General features: G+C 41.6%; 1 pseudogene; it reads left to right on the top strand.

The window, feature by feature from the left end:
• Nucleotides 1–6,245: 6,245 nt before the first annotated feature.
• Nucleotides 6,246–21,767, top strand: LOC120064794 (annotated as a pseudogene).
• The last annotated feature ends 822 nt before the right edge of the window (nt 21,768–22,589 follow it).

Raw genomic sequence — 22,589 nt, 5'->3', positions numbered from 1 at the left:
GATGAAGGTTGTCTATCAAGGTATTCCTCCGAAATTCGAATGTTCTCTGCTCAATTCCATAAATATTTTTGTAGGCCTAGGCACGCATCCGTCAGTCAGGCGAAAGAAATGTATTCGTCTAAAAAAAAAAAAAAAAACGTTCTGCTTCTCCACTATAGGCTACTACTGACGTTCTTCAGAAATTTCTCAAACAATGCAAGTGCGTCGCTATTCAGCAACTTCATTATTGTCCAATGCCATGTGCAAACTGACGTGCCTGATATATCATCATTAAAGTGTATCAACCAACAAGTCTTCAAATACTTCGTTTCGATTAATAGTTATTACATTTAAACGGAGACGTTAAGTCCATGCCCTAAACAATTCCACTCTCCTGTCGAAATAAACCCTTTCACGCACGGCACACGTAATCTTGTCAGTAGCGTCCCCTGAGGAACTCTATCACGGGATACATGTAATTGGAGAGAGAGAGAGAGCGGCGTGAGATAGTGATAAATATTTATGTGAGATTTATTTTCCCTTTCGTACTCCAACCAGTTGCACATTGTTACAACACTGTACATAGCCATAATATAACCTTTGAAATGTATCTATTCCTTTGAAACTTTTGTGAGTAATCTTTACTGTTAATTGTTTATTTCACGTTTGAATTGAATTGAGAAAGAGCGAGTGAGTATTCAATATCATTCTGTCGTTGCTCTCTCTGTCGGGCCACTTCCAGTTACCTAAACTCAATCTTCAAATGACTGGCTTTCATATTTCAATTTGGTGGTGGCTTTTATATGGGCAGTTATACTAAACAAAAATATAAATGCAACATGTAAAGTGTTGACCCCATGTTTCATGAGCTGAAATAAAAGATCCCAGAGAGAAAGCGTATTTCTCTCAAATTTTGTGCACATAATTGTTTACATCCTTGTTAGTGAGCATTTCTCCTTTGCCAAGATAATCCATCCACCTGACAGGTGTGGCATATCAAGAAGCTGATTAAATAGCATGATCAATACACAGGTGCACCTTGTGCTGGGGCCAATAAAAGGCCACTTTAAAATGTGCCATTTTGTAACACAACACAATGCTACAGATGTCTCAAGTTTGAGCGAGCGTTCAATTGGCATGTTGACCGCAGGAATGTCCACCAGAGCTGTTGCCAGATAATTGAATGTTAATTTCTCTACCATAAGCCACCTCCAATGTCATTTTAGAGAATTTGGCAGTACGTCCAACTGGCCTCACAACCGCAGACCACGTGTATGGCTTTGTGTGGGCAAGCGGTCAACATTTTGAACAGAGTGTCCCATGGTAGTGGTGGGGTTATACTGTAGTATGATCAGCCATAAGCTACGTACAACAAACACAAGTGCATTTTATTGATGGGAATTTGAATGCACAGAGATACCGTGACGCGATCGTGAGGCCCATTGTCATACCATTCATCCTCGTCCATCACCTCAGCATGATAATGCATGGCCCCATGTCGCAAGGATCTGTACACAATTCCTGGAAGTTGAACATTTTCCAGTTCTTCAATGGCCAGCATACTCACCAGACATATCACCCATTGAGCATGGATGCTCTGGATCGACATGTATGACAGCGAGTTCCAGTACCCCGCAAGATCCAGAAACTTCGCACAGCCATTGAAGAGGAGTTGGACAACATTCAACAGGCCACAATCAACAGCGTGATCAACTCTATGCGAAGGAGATGTCACGCTGCATGAGGCAAATGGTGGTCACACCAGATACTGACTGGTTTTCTGATCCACTTCCCTACCTTTTTTTTAAGGTATGTTTGACCAACCGATGCATATCTATATTCCCAGTCATGTGAAATCCATAGATTAGGGCCTATTCAATTTATTTTGATTGATTGATTTCCTTATATGAACTGTAACTCCGTAAAATCTTTGAAATTGTTGCATGTTGCGTTTATATTTTTATTCAGTGTATGTAGCCTACGTCTAGTGCACCCATATAGGCCTACAGATGGACAGATTTTACAGAATCAATGTCTGCATACCTCATATTGCCCAATTTTGTAGGCCTAATTATGCTTCCATAGAGCAATAACAGTTGGCTCCACTCTACTTAATACACTCACAAATCAGCATAAAACTGATAAAGGTTAATGAGCACATTCCCTTTATGTTGATCCAACAACACCCATGCACCTTGAAACTCACAAAACTCCAGATACAGAGCATGTTCTATTACATTTCCAAACCAAATTAAAAGGATGTTGGTCTTGAAATAGTAAACATCAAAATACTTAATTCATATCCATCTGCATGATAATGGATAGCCTGCAAGCGTTAAATTAATATAACCTATTTGTCACTAAACAATGGTATTCCCCTGATACACTGCATTTATTTGACACTTGAGGTTATGTAGTGGGCAATGTTCCATTTAAGCTGCACAAATGCGCGGGGACTGCCACTCAGAAGAAATATCAGCCTGTGCAGAGAAGCACGAGATTGAACTTCCCTCAACTTTCTAGAGTTTTCCCCCTCACGGCCGGCCCACTCAGGCAGGATTAGGTGGGCGGCATTTTCAGAGCTAAAGCGTCCAAGATGCACCTCCAACAACAAAACATAAAACCTCACGTAATTCTGCCCAAAAACAATGACAATTTCTCTCAACCAGTGGCGTAATGGGCTTTTTAGTTGAGCGCTGATGCCGCCCTGTGATAACCAATGCCCACTTTGTCAAAGGCAGGTGCGCAAAATATTTTGCTTGTCCATTCCCAATGCGCCTCTCCAGGGTGCTGTTGGAAAGACGCATTGCTGTGACGCTCCACCAACATTCCGTCAAATTATTATTATTTTATTATCTAAAATGAATCATGTAGCAGATACAGGATATGGTAGAAGAGTATGTGGCCTTTTCTGTAGTTACAGGCTGGAGATAAAATGTTTGGCAATGTATTGAACGGACACTTAACATCATGCAGGTTTCTCTGATCAAATAGCCTAACCTAAAATGGCGCCCAATCAAATAAAACATGTGCTGTCAGCTTAACAAACAACATATCCTAAAACAAGACAGGTCTAAGTAAAATTAATATGGAATGGACAATCACAACTGTTGGAGTTGTGGAGTTGGAGTTTCACCCAATTGTCATGATCAGTGGTTTCAAGTTTGTTTCTGTACATTTTTGACAAGCTGATCATAGCAAAGCAGAAAAAGTACTTCTGCATTTCCTGCTGTGTAAACACATTGCAAATAGGCTCACGATAACGCCTGATAAAGTTGGTTAGCTGATATTCAGAGCTTAAATAGCCAAATTGATTAGTCACATGAATCAAGACTAATAATATCAGACCTCAAGATAAGACCCATATGCAGATAGTTCGAAATAACAAATGTTTATTTACAAAACAGGGAGCAGGCAATCAACAGGTCAAGGGCAGGCAGAGGTCAGTAATCCAGGCCAGAGTCCGTAAAGTACAGAACGGCAGGCAGGCTCAGGGCAGGGAGGGGTCAGTAATCTAGGGCAGTGTCAAAAGGTACAGAACAGCAGGCAAGCTCAGGGCAGGCAGGATGGTCAAAAACCGGGAGAACTAGAAAACAGGAACTAACACGAATCAGGCATACGGGGAAAATATGCTGGTAGGCATGACGAATAAGACAAACTGGCAACAGACAAACAGAAAACACAGGTATAAATGCACAGGGTATAATGGGGAAAATGGGCAACACCTGGAGCGGGGTGGAGGCAAGCACAAGACAGGTGAAACAGATCAGGGTGTGACAAATAAAGCCAATGCAATGGCCTGTTTTACAAATGGTGGGCCTACCATGGATGGGCATTCATCAAATTCCATTGCTGTCCAACATGGTAGGCTACATCCCAGGGGGCATTTTGTCTTGCCTAGTGTGGCAAAAATGTAAGAACCGGCCCTGTTCCCCTTTTGTTAACATTATCAAAGTTAACCTTTACTGTGGAAATTGTGATCGAATCAACGCAATATTAGTGTTCAATGCAACATACCGAAACAAAACGAACTATGCAGAACGCTTTGGAGTAGGATTCTATTGCATTGACACACATGACTCAGCCAGTACTCTAAAAAGACTGGTGTGGCATAACCAATCAGAGCTGCAGTAGGCCTATATGCAAATAGACTATTGCCATATTTGGATCTGTGCCATTCACTTTGAACTGGACTGTGTTTACAGCATGAGTGGTGGTGAGTAGATGTGCTTGTTTTGAGATCAAAGCTGCATGTACTGAAGCCATGCCTGGACATTTGTTCATAGCCTTTACTAGTTAGTGAGTTACTAGCCTAGTTATAGATCATTTATAGTCAGCAATGGGGGAGTGATTGCTTTCTACAAGAGCACAAAAGGTGGACATTTCTAGACCTTTTTGAAAAGCGAGTCAGATAAAGAGCTTTTTTTGTCTTAAAGGGGCAGTATTGTATTTTGAGACAGGCTTGAATAAGCTAAGTAGCCAATAGGCAGAGGGTAGCATCATTTGTCTGATTCTCTGTTATAATGGTATGGGAATAATAATGCATTTTATTTTGTAAAGTGGTTTCTTGCATCAAACAACAACATTTTCAGTCACCTCCATGTCTGAAGGACAAGTGGATAAACAGGTTAATGTCAATCCCAACATGTTTTTTTTCGAAAAGCTCATGGAATGTAGGCCTACATTGAACATCACACATTGGCTGCTGAACACCACCACTACTGTAGGCTGAATGATAGAACAGCTATTTCCATGTTACAATGTTATTGGATGCATTTTTTCCATTGTTTTTGATGGTAGGCCACTCTGGTAGAGCTACTTTATGATCAAATAGCCACAGTAGCCTACTTGGTCACTGTCTGTAACTTAAAGCGAATGCAGCCTCAGTGTTCACAGTAAATGTTCAAGTTTAGGCTGAGCAGAATTTATTTTTAAGGGAAGATTGGTAGTGGGTCACCAGAATTGACATCATGCTTCACTGTGCTCGGTTGTGAAGTCGTGTAATTGCATTATAATGTGTGAACCCGTCGCCCCATGACACCAAGTGTTTGACCCATAATGTAAATGTTTGCTCCACTATATTTATGCACACTTATTCACTACAAAATTATATTCGATACCACTTACTTTCTGCAGTTTGCCAGTTGTCTTAGAGCTTTGGATCTACAGGGGTCTGTTGGGAAGCATAATATTGACACATGTCAGAGAGAATTGTCTGTTTGGAGATTAGTTATTATGAGATACACTAATTTACCACCAGAAAGTTAATGAGAGAACAGCTAAAAAAACATTTTGTTCAATGGGTTCAAAAATAAATAGTACATTGTGGTAATGTCCAAAAGTGACAACAGTAATAGTGCAAATTTAACTTAAAATTAGATAAAGGGTTGAATTTAACCAGGAAGTTTTGTTAAGCATGATTAATGAATCAGTCTTGATTTAATCCAGTTTAACCTTTTCTTGTGGTCACACAGAGCAATTTTTGTCAGTCTTTATCTATGTTAGTGCAACCCACCCTGATTTGTCACTGCTGGCTAAATTATTAGATTAATAAATTAGATATCTGGCTAGTTGACTTTTACAAACATGATAAGCCACAAGAGCTAAAATTGGTAGTCATACCAAAAATACAGCACATGCAATGTAATTTGATCACTTAAACCACCTCCAGTGGCAGTTTATAATTAAGCCCTAATCTAAGTTTAAATTTGATTTTGAAACAAGAGTCAATTTGATCCTGGTTCAAAGTGAAAATTTAAACTTAGATTAGATGAAGGGTTAAATGTAACTAGGACTAATTCAATACTAGGTTTAATGTTTTATGCAACATGATTAACATATCAACCTTAATTTAAGTGTTCATTCATGTTGGTGCAACCCACCCTGGTATTTTACAACTGTGTTTACTTTGAAGTATTGTATTGAAAACTCATCAAATGCAATTACTCATAAGCCTTCAATGCAGCACCATCTGCTGGCTGGATAGCAACATTTGAAGAGGCTGACCAGTATTAACCAATGATGTTGGTAGTAGCCTCTAATACTGTATGTGCCTCAATTCAACTTGGTGACCTACAGGCTACACAAACTTCAAACTGTCACACATTGATGTCAATTGGAAATTTGCTGTACTTATAGTAGAGATGTTTGGGGGTCTGCGCTCTGCGTCCTGGCCAACCTGTATGATTCAAGCACTTTATGGATGACCGAATAGTTCCACTGTTACAATTTTGCTTGAAAATAGAAAATAGAATCTTTGATTCGCTATGTCGCATGTTGGAGTGGAGAGTTTATTGACATTCATCCAATTAGTCAGACTATTCTGACTGTTTATTGGCATGTCCTCTTTTTCATCTTTAGAGTAGTACCTGTGAACGTAGGATAGGTGGCATAACACAGTGTTTCTCCAGTTCTCCTAATACTCTTATGTAAACCATACACTATGGCTAAATACTTACTGTGCACTATTGTACATCTCCAATATTTATGAAGGTTAACCAACCTATCATTTGTGTTTCTGAAAAAAAAGTTATACTTGTTTCTACTGACAGGGCAATGATTTAAATGTGATGTTAATGGTGACATCATCTGTCATTGGATGCACTCGTCAGTATGGCTATAACCTTGCCATAATAAATGCACCCACCATAGTAAAATCCTTCTGAAAGTAAACTGTGTGTGTGTGTGTCTATGTGCCCATGTGTGTACATACAGTATGCTCACTCTACCTTTCCTCTCAGTTTATTCAGAAGTTTGTGAACAAGATGTTTCGGGAGCGTTGGGATGTTCAGCTGTTCAACAGGTCACCCTGTTCTGGACTTGCATCATGTCCATCTACTCCCTGGGAGGGCTGCCGGAGCTCTTATAGCTGGACCCATGAGCATAACCTTTGGAGGGTAATTTGACTTATTTGATGAATACATTTTGGCCTACTTTGGAAGGCAATGTTATTAATATCAATATCAGCTTTTTACACATGGTAACCTTGGTATGTTGTCCTCACTGAGAAGCTTATTACGTTTTATTTTCACGTTGTATTTTTGAATGTTGTCAATTTTATCAATCAATCAATCAAATTTATCTATAAAACCCTTCTTACATCAGCTGATGTCACAAAGTGCTGTACAGAAACCCAGCCTAAAACCCCAAACAGCAAGCAATGCAGGTGTAGAAGCACGGTGTCTAGGAAAAACTCCCTAGAAAGGCCGGAACCTAGGAAGAAACCTAGAGAGGAACCAGGCTATGAGGGGTGGCCAGTCCTCTTCTGGCTGTGCCGGGTGGAGATTATAACAGAACATGGCCAAGATGTTAAAATGTTCATAGATGACCAGCAGGGTCAAATAATAATAATCACAGTGGTTGTCGATGGTGCAACAGGTCAGCACCTCAGGAGTAAATGTCAGTTGGCTTTTCATAGCCGATCATTCAGAGTATCTCTACCGGTCCTGCTGTCTCTAGAGAGTTGAAAACAGCAGGTCTGGGACAAGGTAGCACGTCCGGTGAACAGGTCAGAGTTCCATTGCCGCAGGCAGAACAGTTGAAACTGGAGCAGCAGCACGACCAGGTGGACTGGGGACAACAAGGAGTCATCAGGCCAGGTAGTCCTGAGGCATGTTCCTGAGGGAGAGAGAGAGAGGGAAAAAAATACTTAAATTCACACAGGACACCGGATAAGACAGGAGAAATACTCCAGATATAACAGACTGAACCTAGCCCTCCGACACATAAATTGTGTTCAAGCAGGCCTCCTTTGAAAAATAGGCCTTGGTCTCAATGGGACTCCCTGGTAACATAAAGGTTAAATTAAAAAATATATGTGCTTTAAAAATCAATATTATCAGTGATATAACATCTCAAAATGAATTGTTTACTGATGAGCAAATGATCACCTACTTATGAGTCACATGTGAAAGGAGAGGTTGCATTGAAGAGAGCATAGATACAGGATCTCTGAATACTGGGGATGGCAGGTAGCCTAGTGTTGGGCCAGTAGCTGGAAGGTAGCTAATTTGAATCCCAGAGCAAGGCACTTAATTGCTCCAGGGTTGCCGTTGATAATGGCTGACCCTGGCCGTGACCCCACTCTCCGAGGGTGTCTCAGGGTGAGTTGGAATAGGCAAAAAAACACATTTCCATTTCACACGTGTATAATACACACTTGTGAAACAAATATAAGCACCCACTGAATTATTATTATGAAGACAGCAAGGCTACCTTTACTTCATGTTTCCTCCTCACAGTGGAGTCAGTCAATAAAAATGTGGAGGTGTTTGTTTCTCAAGGCTGATAGAGATCTCTGAACCTTGCAGGGTGGCGCCAGAGCAGTATACGATATCTATATGAGTACTATTTCCATTAACGTAATTAATTCCTTGATATTCAGGATTTACTTAACTCTATTTGTCTCCACTCTATTCTATTCTCCTCTACTCTACTCTACGTTAAACCCACTGTGTTGCTCTCACAGGAAGAAGACTATGCTGTTGAATAATATCTTCTTGATGCTGAGTTCACTCCTAGCGTTGACCAGCAGAGCTGCCAAGTCTTTTGAAATGATCATCATCTCCAGGGTCCTGGTTGGAATCAATGCTGGTATGTACTGTATATGGTATGTACTGTATATTCAACCAGAGGGTTCTTAGATGGGGGTTCTTATGTCATCAAACCATGCTTATTGTGCCACTGACTGCATTACTGTTTTGGGGTTTAACAATAGAGAAACATTTGTAATACTTGTAGTATGTTTGTTGCTTTCTTAGGTCTTTAAATGTCGATGGCATAAACAGTGTATTTATACATAATAAGACAAATGAGACAAACAGCTGTACAATTACAGTATTATGTTTGATGTTGGAAAATGAAACCACCGACAGTAGAGAAATGATCCACTCCTTTCACAGGGATCAGTATGAATGTACAACCCATGTATTTTGGAGAGAGTGCTCCCAAGCACCTGCAAGGGGCTGCTTCCCTGTCGTCAGCCATCTTCACATCGCTTGGAGTGGTGTTAGGACAGGTTGTAGCATTCGGAGGCTACGAAATCAGCTTGCAGTTTAGTGTTACACATCAATCTAGCACCTACAAAATATTGTGTGATTTGTTTGGGGAAATAATTGCAGTTTGAAACTTTGTTTAATTAAGTCAGTATTTCATTTGATGGTGGTCATGTGTTTCCAGGGAGATCTTGGGCAGTGAGCCATGATGGCAATACCTACTGGCCAGTAATGCCATCCCAGGCCTCATCCAGCTCCTCACTCTCCCCTGGTTCCCAGAAAGCTCTCAATACCTCCTCATAGACCAGGGGAAAAGGAGGCCTGTATCAATGGTAGGTAGGAGGAGAGCCAGACCATGGCCTGTGTTAGTCTGTGGCTGTGTGCAGTACTTTCTTGTCCGAGCCACATGGCTCTGTTCCTCTTGTATGTGAGTTAGTGTGAGAGATATATACAGTAAAATCATGAGCAAGTTCTACTGCTGTTATTCATTATCCTGCATCAGCAGGGATGGGCAGTCTTTGTATCAATTACATGCATCTGTGTACTTTTTTTATCATTTGTTTGTATTTATATAATGTATTTTGCCCGTGTGTGTGCATGCATGTTAGCCTTGTGGCGTGTGCGTGGATGTGAGATCCAGCGGACAGAGTTGGATGAGATCCTCCAGGAGCAGGCTGAGGTTAAAGTCCTGAGGCCCAGCAGACCTGGGAGCTGTTGGCTGACCGTAACGTCCGCTGGCAGGTGATCTCCATCAGCAGCACCATGCAACTCTGTGGCAATGACTCGATTCTACAAAAGCATTAGAACTCGGAACTCAGAACTCAGAACTCGGATCGTAGAACTTATAAGAACTTTATTTTTCAACAGGGAACTTCATTTGTTCCTAATTTGTAATACATTATGTAGGCTACATATGTCACATAAAATCACAAATACTACACGACATGACCAAAAGTATGTGGACACCTGCTCATCAAACATCTCATTCCAAAATCATGGGCATTAATATGGAGTTTGTCCACCCTTTGCTGCTATAACAGCCTCGACTTGCTGCGGGGACTTGCTTCCATTCAGCCAAAAGTGCATTGGTGAGGTCGGGCACTGATGTTGGGCGATTAGGCCTGGCCCGCAGTCTGCGTATCAATCCATCCCAAAGGTGTTTGATGGGGTTCAGGTCAGGGCTCTGTGCAGGCCAGTCAAGTTCTTCCACACGGATCTAAAAAAAAAAACATTTCTGTATGGACCTCGCTTTGTGCATGGGAGTATTGTCATGCTGAAACAGGAAAGGGCCTTCCCCAAAATGTTGCCACAAAGTTGGAAGCACAGAATCGTCTAGAATGTCATTGTGTGCTGTAGCGTTAAAATTTCCCTTCACTTGAACTAAGGGGCCTAGCCCGAACCATGAAAAACAGCCCCAGACCATTATTCCTTTACAGATGACACCATGCATTGTGGCAGGTAGTGTTCTCCTGGCATCCGCCAAACCCAGATTCGTCTGTTGGACTGTCAGATGATGAAGCGTGATTCATCACTCCAGAGAACGCGTTTCCACTGCTCCAGAGTCCAATGGCAGCGAGCTTTACACCACTCCAGCCGACATTTGGCATTGCACATGGTGATCTTAGGCTTGTGTGCGGCTGCTCACAAACCCTTTTCATGAAGCTCCCGATTGTCAGTTATTGTGCTGACATTGCTTCCAGAGGATGTTTGGAACTCGGTAGTGAGTGTTGCAACCGAGGACAGATGATTTTTACACGCTATGCGCTTCAGCACTCGGCAGTCCCGTTCTGTGAGTGTGTGGCTCTAGCAGGGCACAAATTTACAAACTGACTTGTTGGAAAGGTGGCATCCTATGATGCTGCCACACTGAAAGTCACTGAGCTCTTCAGTAAGTCCATTCTACTGCCAATGTTTGTGTTTGTCTATGGAGATTGCATGACTGTATGTTCGATTTTATACACCTGTCAGCAACGGGTGTGGCTGAAATAGCCAAATCCACAAATTTGAAGTGGTGTCCATATACTTTTGTGTATATATAGTGTATCTGTGGTGAATGATGAAATGTCCTTTTAGCCGCTTTCTTACAAACGATGTAAGCAGCAGACTCCTCTTGTTATTGAAGCTTGGTTTCTCCCCACATTCATTGTTTCTCAGATGTTCAGTTTCGGTTTGAGTCAGCAGGGTTCTGGTTCTCTCTGGTTCTGGCAGGGGGTTTCTGACAGAGCTCTCTATCTGGGATCAAAGTTAACTACCTCTGAAGTACACCATTGTTCTGACAGCAAAACGTACCCAGCTCAGATGAACTTCTGGGCAGAGCCTGTTCCTGGCCCCTCCCTCACAACAGACTTGATTAGAAATGTGAGATCAGCTACCAATTTCATAGTGCGAGTAGACATTTACATTTCATCGTACGGTACCTTGTTAAAAATGCAATCTGGTGATGATGACATACGGTTGTACTTTACATTTGTAATGCTTGCGGGAGTTAGGGAGGAGAACATAAAGGGTTGTTTGTATTTCAGGGTTTAATGAAGAGGTGTAGTCAGTCCATGACCATGCCATTTCACTGGTGCTGCAGATTTGGTAAACTTCTTCGGGATCGCTGTCCCTTCCACGGGACGGTTGAGCTAACGTAGGCTAATGCGATTAGCATGAGATTGTAAGTAACAAGAACATTTCCCAGGACATAGACATATCTGATATTGGCTTAAATTCTTGTTAATCTAACTGCACTGTCCAATTTATAGTAGCTATTAAGGTGAAAGAATAACATGCTATTGTTTGAGGAGAGTACACAATTTTGAACATAAAAAGTTATTAATAAACAAATTAGGCATATTTGGGCAGTCTTGATACAACATTTTTTACAGAAAAACAATGGTTCATTGGATCATTCTAAAACTTTGCACATACACTGCTGCCATCCAGTGGGCAAAATATATTGCACCTGGGCTGAAATAATACATTATGGCCTTTCTCTTGCATTTCAAAGATGATGGTACAAAAAAACATTGTGTTATATTCTCCTACATTCCTTTCACATTTCCACAAACTTCAAAGTATTTCCTTTGAAATGGTACCAAGAACATGCATATCCTTGCTTCATGGCCTGAGCTACAGGCAGTTAGATTTGAGTTATTTCAGGCGAAAATTTAAAAAAAGAGGCGGATCCTTAAGAGGATCAAATTTTATTTGTCACATACACGTGATTAGCAGATGTTATTGCGGGTGTAGCGAAATGCTGGTTCTTCTAGCTCCGACAGTGCAGTAAAATCTAACAAATTACAACATATACACACATCTAAGTAGGAATTAATTAAGACTATATACATATGGACGAGCGATGTCAGAGCGTAACGGACTAAGATGCAGTAGAATAGTATAGAAAACAGTATATACATATGAAATGAGTAATGTAAGATAAGTAAACATTATTAAGTAAATGAGACGCTGTAGAATAGTATAGAAAACATTATACACACGAGATGAGTAATGACATATGTAAACAATTATTGACTAAGAGACCGTAGAATAGTATAGAATACAGTATATACATATGAGATGAGTAATGCCAGATATGTAAACATTATTAAAGTGACTTGTGTTCCTTAAAGTGGCCAGTGATTCCTAGTCTATGCCTATAGGTAGCAGCCTCTAATGTGCTAATGATGGCTGTTTAACAGTCTGATGGCCTTGAGATAGAAGCTTTTTTTCAGTCTCTCGGTCCCAGCTTTGATGCACCTGTACTGACCTCGCCTTCTGGAAGATATTGGGGTGAACAGGCAATGGCTCAGGTGGTTTATGTCCTTGATGATCTTTTTGGCCTTCCTGTGACATCGGGTGCTGTAAGTGTCCTGGAGGGCGGGTAGTTTTCCCCCGGTATTGCGTTGGGCAGACCGCACCACCCTCTGGAGAGCCTTGCGGTTGCGGGGGGTGCAGTTGCCGTACCAGGCGGTGATACAGCCCAACAGGATGCTCTCAATTATGCATCTGTATAAGTTTGTGAGGGTTTTAGGTGACAAGCCAAATTTCTTTAGCCTCCTGAGGTTGAAGAGGCTCTGTTGCGCTTTCTTCACAACACTGTCCGTGTGGGTGGTCCAGTTCAGTTTGTCAGGGATGTGTACGCCAAGGAACTTGAAGCATTCCACCTTCTCCACTGAAGTCCCGTCGATGTAGATAGGGGGGTGCACCCTCTGCTGTTTCCTGAAGTGCACAATAATTTCCATTGTTTTGTTGACGTTGAGTGAGAGGTTGTTTTCCAGGCACCACACTCCCAGGGGCCTCACCTCCTCCCTGTAGGCTGTCTCGTCATCGTTGGTAATCAAGCCTACTACTGTTGTGTCGTCTGCAAACTTGATTTTTGAGTTAGAGGTGTGCTTGGCCACGCAGTCATGGGTGAACAGGGAGTACAGGAGGGGGCTGATCACGCACCCTTGTGGGGCCCCAGTGTTGAGGATCAGCTTAGTGGAGGTGAAGTTTCCTACCTTCACCACCTGGGGGCGGCCCGTCAGGAAGTCCAGGACCCAGTTGCACAGGGCGCGGTTCAGACCCAGGGCCACAAGCTTAACTTCTAGTTCCTCCCAAACCCGGATCCGGGAGCACCCCCATCAGTAAAAAAGCTGACTAGCATAGCCTAGCATAGCGTCACAAGTAAATACTAGCATCTAAATATCATTAAATCACAAGTCCAAGACACCAGATGAAAGATACACATCTTGTGAATCCAGCCATCATTTCTGATTTTTAAAATGTTTTACAGGGAAGACACAATATGTAAATCTATTAGCTAACCACGTTAGCAAAAGACACCACTTTTTTTACTCCACCATTTTTTTCCTGCATAGGTAGCTATCACAAATTCGACCAAATAAAGATATAAATAGCCACTAACCAAGAAACACTTTCATCAGATGACAGTCTGATAACATATTTATTGTATAGCATATGTTTTGTTAGAAAAATGTGCATATTTCAGGTATAAATCATAGTTTTACATTGCAGCCACCATCACAACTCTCACCAAAGCAACTAGAATAACTACAGAGACCAACGTGAATTACCTAAATACTCATCATAAAACATTTATGAAAAATACACAGCGTACAGCAAATGAAAGACAAAGATCTTGTGAATCCAGCCAATATTTCAGATTTTTTAAGTGTTTTACAGCGAAAACACAATATAGCATTATATTAGCTTACTACAATAGCCAACCACACAACAGCATTGATTCAAGCCAACAATAGTGATAACGAATAAACCAGCAAAAGATATTAATTTTTTCACTAACCTTCTCAAATTTCTTCAGATGACAGTCCTATAACATCATATTACACAATACATATAGAGTTTGTTCGAAAATGTGCATATTTAGCGGCACAAATCGTGGTTATACAATGAGAATAGTAGCCAAGCTGCCAACAAAATGTCGGGAGAAATTTTGGGAGAGGCACCTAATCTAATCAGTAACTAATCATAAACTTGACTAAAAAATACAGGTTGGACAGCAAATGAAAGATACATTAGTTCTTAATGCAACCGCTGTGTTAGATTTTTAAAATTAACGTTACTACGACATACAGCGTGCGTTAAAGCGAGACCGCACCGAAATTAATGGCGGAATAGTAGTTTCACATTTTTCAACAGAACAACGAATTAACATCATAAATAGTTCTTACTTTTTGATGAGCTTCCATCAGAATCTTGGGCAAGTTGTCCTTTGTCCAGAAGAATCGTTGCTCGGTTGTAGATTGTCGCCTTCAACTTTGGAATTAGCAGTAAACATTAGCCATGTGGCGAAGACGTGCCCAACTCACTATAACGCAGCACAAAGAAATATACGAAAATCGCAATATACTGATATAAACTGATATAACTCGGTTTAAAATAACTACATTATGATGTCTTTAACACCTATATCGAATAAAATCAGAGCCGGATATATCTAAGGCCTATAACGAGAGCTTTTCAGAATGCAATCCTGAGGTCTGTCTTGCGTCATGGCGAATGTTGAAAAGAGTGTACCCCACGTACCCAGACCCTTTATATTTACATTTACATTTTAGTCATTTAGCAGACGCTCTTATCCAGAGCGGCTTACAGTAGAGTGCATACATTTTTTTTTTTTTTTTTTACATACTGAGACAAGGATATCCCTACCGGCCAAACCCTCCCTAACCCGGACGACGCTATGCCAATTGTGCGTCGCCCCACGGACCTCCCGGTTGCGGCCGGCTGCGACAGAGCCTGGGCGCGAACCCAGCCCAGCCTGGGCGCGAACCCAGAGACTCTGGTGGCGCAGCTAGCACTGCGATGCAGTGCCCTAGACCACTGCGCCACCCGGGAGGTAAGGCCTCCCCTTTATATGGCCTCAGATCTGCCTAGCAACTCCATTCCAATTCTCACTACTTGCTGACATCTAGGGGAAGGCGTATGCAGTGCATGTCGACCAATAGAAGACATGCAAATTAATAAACTGACCCTAGAACAGACTGCCTGATTTCAGATTTCTCACTTCCTGACAGGAAGCTTGCTCCAACTTGAGTTCTGTTTTACTCACAGATATAATTCAAACGGTTTTAGAAACTAGAGAGTGTTTTCTATCCAATAGTAATAATAATATGCATATTGTACGAGCAAGAATTGAGTACGAGGCAGTTTAATTTGGGAACGAAATTTTTACAAAGTGAAAACAGCACCCCCTATTGAGAAAAGGCTAGACGTAAAAGAATTAAACACACCTCTATCGCGTCTATGGCTAACCTCAGGGATGAAAATTATGTGATTTGAATTTTTATATTTTCACCCTGCTCAGAACCTGCTGATCGAGCAACAGGGCAGGAAGATTATTTTGATGGGAGGCTACATTTTCATGACAGGCTGGGCCATTGTCTTCACTATTGCTCTGTGTTTTGAGGTATTATATTATCTTATGTCATCCTCTTGGAATGATATCTAATTAAAGTGAGCCTGGGAGTCAAAAGGGGATCTGAAACTAGATGATGGTGAAACTTGGCTGAAACTTCATGTCCCAGTCTCTAATTTCAATTGCTTGACTGACCTCTAAAGTGATTGGCATACATACTAGAGGTCGACCGATCATGATTTTTCAATTCCGATACCGATTATTGGAGGACCAAAAAAAGCTGATACCAATTAATCGGCCGATTTTTAGATATATGTGTAATAATGACAATTACAACAATACTGAATGAACAAAAAAAAAACTTTTATTTTAACTTAATATAATACATAAATAAAATCAATTTAGTCTCAAATAAATAATGAAACATGTTCAATTTGGTTTAAATAATGCAAAAACACAGTGTTGGAGAAGAAAGTAAAAGTGCAATATGTGCCATGTAAAAAAGCTAACGTTTAAGTTCCTTGCTCAGAACATGAGAGCATATGAAAGCTGGTGGTTGCTTTTAACATGAGTCTTCAATATTCCCAGTTAAGAAGTTTTAGGTTGTCATTATTATAGGCATTATGATGCGTCAACTATTTCTCTCTATACCATTTGTATTTCATATACCTTTGACTATTGGATGTTCTTATAGGCACTATAGTATTGCCAGCCTAATCTCGGGAGTTGAGAGTCTTGAAGTCATAAACAGCGCTGTACTTCAAGCATTGCTAAGAGCTGCTGGCAAACGCAGTAAAGTGCTGTTTGAATGATTGCTTACGAGCCTTCTGCTGCCCACCACCGCTCAGTCAGACTGCTCTATCAAATATCAAATCATAGACTTAATTATAATATAATAAACACACAGAAATACGAGCCTTTGGTCATTTATATGGTCAAATCCGGAAACTATCATTAAATCATCGCCCGTTTGGCGAAGTTGAAGTAGGCTGTGATTCAATGATAAATTAACAGGCACCGCCTTGATTATATGCAACGCAGGACAAGCTAGTTAACCTAGTAATATCATCAACCATGTGTAGTTAACTTGTGATTATGTTAAGATTGATTGTTTTTTATAGGGTAAGTTTAATGCTAGCTAGCAACTTACCTTGGCTCCTTGCAGCCACAGGTCCTTTTGATGCTGCACTCGCGTAACAGGTGGTTAGCCTGCCACGCAGCCTCCTCGTGGATTGCAATGTAATCGGCCATAATCATCGTCCAAATAGGCCGATTACCGATTATTATGAGAACTTGAAATCGGCCCTAATTAATCGGCCATACCTCTACTTCATATTCATCCTAATGGAGGGACAGTAGTCAGACTTCGGGAAAGCTGACCACGACTCCATTTTGTTGCTTCCAGCCTACAAACAGAAACTAAAACAAGAAGCTCCCGCGCTCAGGTCTGTTCAACGATGGTCCGACCAATCTGATTCCACGCTTCAAGACTGCGATCACGTGGATTTGGATATGTTCGGTGATTCGGTGAGCGAGTTCATTAGAAAGTGCATCGGCGACGTTATACCCACAGCAAAGATTAAAACATTCCCAAACCAGAAACCGTGGATTGATGGCAGCATTCGGGCGAAACTGAAAGTGCGAACCACTGCTTTTAACCAGGGCAAGATGACCGGAAACATGACCGAATACAAACAGTGTAGCTATTCCCTCCGCAAGGCAATCAAACAAGCTAAGTGCCAGTATAGAGACAAAGTAGAGTCGCAATTCAACAGCTCAGACACAAGAGGTATGTGGCAGGGTCTACAGTCAATCACGGATTTCAAAAAGAAAACCAGCCCCGTCGCGGACCAGGATGTCTTGCTCCCAGACAGACTAAATAACTTTTTTTGCTCGCTTTGAGGACAATACAGTGCCACTGACACGGCCCGCTACCAAAACCTGCGGGCTCTCCTTCACTGCAGCCAAAGTGAGTAAAACATTTAAACGTGTGAACCCTCGCAAGGCTGCAGGCCCAGACGGCATTCCCAGCCGCGTCCTCAGAGCATGCGCAGACCAGCTGGCTGGTGTGTTTACGGACATATTCAATCAATCCTTATCCCAGTCTGCTGTTCCACATGCTTCAAGAGGGCCACCATTGTTCCTGTTCCCAAGAAAGCTAAGGTAACTGAGCTAAACGACTACTGCCCCGTAGCACTCACTTCCGTCATCATGAAGTGCTTTGAGAGACTAGTCAAGGACCATATCACCTCCACCCTACCTGACACCCTAGACCCACTCCAATTTGCTTACCGACCCAATAGGTCCACAGACGACGCAATCACAACCACACTGCACACTGCCCTAACCCATCTGGACAAGAGGAATACCTATGTGAGAATGCTGTTCATCGACTACAGCTCAGCATTTAACACCATAGTACCCTATAGTACCCTACAAACTCGTCATCAAGCTCGAGACCCTGGGTCTCGACCCCGCCCTGTGCAACTGGGTACTGGACTTCCTGACGGGCCGCCCCCAGGTGGTAATGGTAGGTAACAACATCTCCACCCCGCTGATCCTCAACACTGGGGCCCCACAAGGGTGCGTTCTGAGCCCTCTCCTGTACTCCCTGTTCACCCACGACTGCGTGGCCATGCACGCCTCCAACTCAATCATCAAGTTTGCGGACGACACTACAGTGGTAGGCTTGATTACCAACAACGACGAGACGACCTACAGGGAGGAGGTGATGGCCCTTGGAGTGTGGTGTCAGGAAAATAACCTCACACTCAACGTCAACAAAACAAAGGAGATGATTGTGGACTTCAGGAAACAGCAGAGAGAGCACCCCCCTATCCACATCGACGGGACAGTAGTGGAGAGGGTAGTAAGTTTTAAGTTCCTCAGCGAACACATCACGGACAAACTGAATTGGTCCACCCACACAGACAGCGTGGTGAAGAAGGCGCAGCAGCGCCTCTTCAACCTCAGGAGGCTGAAGAAATTCAGCTTGTCACCAAAAGCACTCACAAACTTCTACAGATGCACAATCGAGAGCATCCTGTCGGGCTGTATCACCGCCTGGTACGGCAACTGCTCCGCCCACAATCGTAAGGCTCTCCAGAGGGTAGTGAGGTCTGCACAACGCATCACCGGGGGCAAACTACCCGCCCTCCAGGACACCTACACCACCCGATGTCACAGGAAGGCCATAAAGATCATCAAGGACAACAACCACCCGAGCCACTGCCTGTTCACCCCGCTATCATCCAGAAGGCGAGGTCAGTACAGGTGCATCAAAGCAGGGACCGAGAGACTGAAAAACAGCTTCTATCTCAAGGCCATCAGACTGTTAAACAGCCACCACTAACATTTAGTGGCTGCTGCCAACATACTGACTCAACTCCAGCCACTTTAATAATGGGAATTATGTAAAAATGTATGTAAAAATGTATCACTAGCCACTTTAAACAATGACACTTAATATAATGTTTACATACCCTACATTACTCATCTCATATGTATATGTATATACTGTACTCTATATCATCTACTGCATCTTGCCATCTTTATGTAATACATGTATCACTAGCCACTTTAAACTATGCCACTTTATGTTTATATACCCTACATTACTCATCTCATATGTATATACTGTACTCTATACCATCTACTGCATCTTGCCTATGCCGTTCTGTACCACCACTCATTCATATATCTTTATGTACATATTCTTTATCCCTTTACACTTGTGTGTATAATGTAGTAGTTGTGGAATTGTTAGGTTAGATTACTCGTTGGTTATTACTGCATTGTCGGAACTGGAAGCACAAGCATTTCGCTACACTCGCATTAACATCTGCTAACCATGTGTATGTGACAAATAAAATTGTATTTTATTGGATTGGATTTGATTTGATTTTGCATTGCAGTCATGCTTGGGTTGTTGTGATATGTACTAGGCCGTGGTGTAAAAATACTTTAAAGTACTACTTAAGTCGTTTTTGGGGTCTACTTTACTGTTTATATTTTTGACAACTTTTACTTCACTACATTCCTAAAGAAAATAATGTACTTTTTACTCCATACATTTTCCCTGGCACCCAAAAGTACTTGTTACATTTTGAATGCTTAGCAGGACATAGAAATTGTCAAATTCACGCACTTATCAAGTGAACATCCCTGGTTATGCCTACTGCCCCTGATCTGGCAGACTCACTAAACACGTGCTTCGTTTGTAAATTATGTCTGAGTGTTGAAGTGTGCCCCTGGCTATCCGTCAATAAAATAAAAAATGTAATGGTGTAGTTTGCTTAGTAAGGAATTTGAAATTATTTATACTTTTGATACTTAATTATATTTTAAACCAAATACTTTAAAACTTTTACTCGTAGTATTTTACTGGGTGACTTTTACTTGAGTCATTTTATATTAAGGTATCTTTACTTTTACTCAAGTATGACAATTGGGTACTTTTTCCACCACTGGTACTAGGCAGAAAAGTAAATATACCCCTTTTACTGTCTTTTATTCCTCTTCATGTTGTGATAATACATCCCTCTATCCACTAGGAAGGGGGATTCTACTTCATGCTTTGCAGGTGGAGTTGCAACAGGTGGTTGGATAAGTATAGTTAGGTACAGCAACAGGACATGAAACTCTTAAAAAGCCCAGTCTCAAACAATGGTATTATGTGGTGCTCAATTGAATTTCCATTGCTTTTTAGATTTAGTCAAAAGCTTTGACCAGTGATTACCTCAACCTTTGGTCTGCAAGAAAGTCAGTAATGTTCTATTGTATTGATTAAGCAATGTAGTACTTTTCCTGACAACTCAGTTTTTTTCTTATTGTAATCTCTTTTTCAAACTTGATAAATCATATTTTTTTTACTTGATATCTATGTTCTTTGTTTTCTTGTAACAGCACAAGGTGGAGTGGATGCCCTACTTGAGAATGGCCTGTATCTTTACCTAAATACTCAGCTTTGGCATGGGCCCAGGTGAGTCAGTCTCTTCATCCCAATAGCTTTAATGTTAATACTAACCATTAATAATATGAGCCCAGTCAGTTAAAAATACCAGCTTATATTGAAGGGAAGTTACGTTGGCATTCAAGTATTATATCCTAAAGCATACACGTTATCTCCAGTTCATGTTGATTCCAAAAGTTAGACTAACACTTTCTAACTTCTGTTTCTTTGGGGATAAATAAAGTACAAATTCATCACATTATTCAATAGCTAGGATATAGGATAATAGGATATTAGCCTCAGTAGGGTGACAGGATTGGTAAGGTCTCTGTGTATCTTTGCCTACAGCTGGAGTGATGGGTCCTCCCTACAGATATCTTCAGCCAGACTTTCCATCCAGCAGCTTACATGATAGCGGGCTCTATGATGTGGATCAACCTCTTCATTATAGGGATGATCTTTCCATTCCTGGTGGTGAGTGAGACAAACTCACACACACACACACACACACACACACACACACACACACACAGACACAGACACAGACACAGACAGACACACACACACACACACACACACACACACACACACACACACACACACACACACACACACACACACACACACACACACACACACACACACACACACACACACACACACACACACCATGACTTTCTCTCTGGTATAATCTTTTCATCTGCTAGTGTCTTCCTTCTCCCTCTCTGACACCTTTGTCTCATTCTCTTTCTCTCTTCAGAGTGAGCTGGGTGAGTTCTGCTTTGTCCCGTTCACTACTGTCTGTTTCCTGTCTGCTCTGTACGTGGGCCTGGTTCTGCCTGAGACCAAAGGGAAAAACCTTGTCAGCTATCGCCAGCGAGTTCCACAAGCTCAACTACAGGGGCCAGAACAAGCAGAACTACCTGCCCCTCAGGCTCAGTATCAGCTGGGAGAGGTCTGGCACTCCACTGCCCTGTAGGCCTACTTCTCTCTCACCCACGACCTACGACCTCTACACTGGACCACAGCACTATTTAAGGTGTATTGATTCATCTTAATTAAGCAATAGATCCCGTTGAGGTCATTGATTCCGTTGAGGCAACCTGATTTTCCATACTCTTGTGTTTTGGGAAAAGCAGACAGAGGTGTATTTGCTTTAATTCAAAATTAAAGTTAGGGTTGAGTTAAATACGGAAGACACATTTCAGTTGTACAACTGACTAGGTGTCCCCCTTTCCCTTTCCTTTCCCTTTCAATCATCATCAATAAACTCATGGAGAGAAAATGTGTTGTGTTGAGCACAGAGATCCTAAAGTTATGTAATTATTTGTTATTGAGTTGCCCCCCCCCCCCCATTGTTGGACATATAAGACTGTAAAAACACCAGAAAATCAGCTCCAAGTGATTTTAATTTAAGAAAGCTGTTCTCAAGAATTCCCACCAAAATAGAGAGACACATTATCGTATATACAAATATAAGTAAGATTTGAAATTATTATCTTTTAGTAAAACATATCTGTTTGGGCTTCATGCGGTCAATTTGCAGTCTACAAATAATTTGTAATTATCTTCCAGTCCCCAACCATCTGCTCCAGAAAGAATTTGTTGATGATCCCTGTCATTAAGCCATGGCAAAATGTTTAGAATTACAGGAAATTAGCTTTAAAAAAGCAGGGGGGGGCCTTGCTCTGACCTTGTGGGGGGCCTCGCGAAACTGCGGTATCCACATGAAGCCTTAATGGTGAATTCTATATAAACTGACCAGGGAAGTTATGATGGGGTTTTTATGACCAATATGTTT

This window comes from Salvelinus namaycush, chromosome 20 (assembly GCF_016432855.1).
Source record: "Salvelinus namaycush isolate Seneca chromosome 20, SaNama_1.0, whole genome shotgun sequence".
NCBI lineage: Eukaryota > Metazoa > Chordata > Actinopteri > Salmoniformes > Salmonidae > Salvelinus > Salvelinus namaycush.
This window is presented reverse-complemented; position numbering and strand designations above follow the sequence as displayed.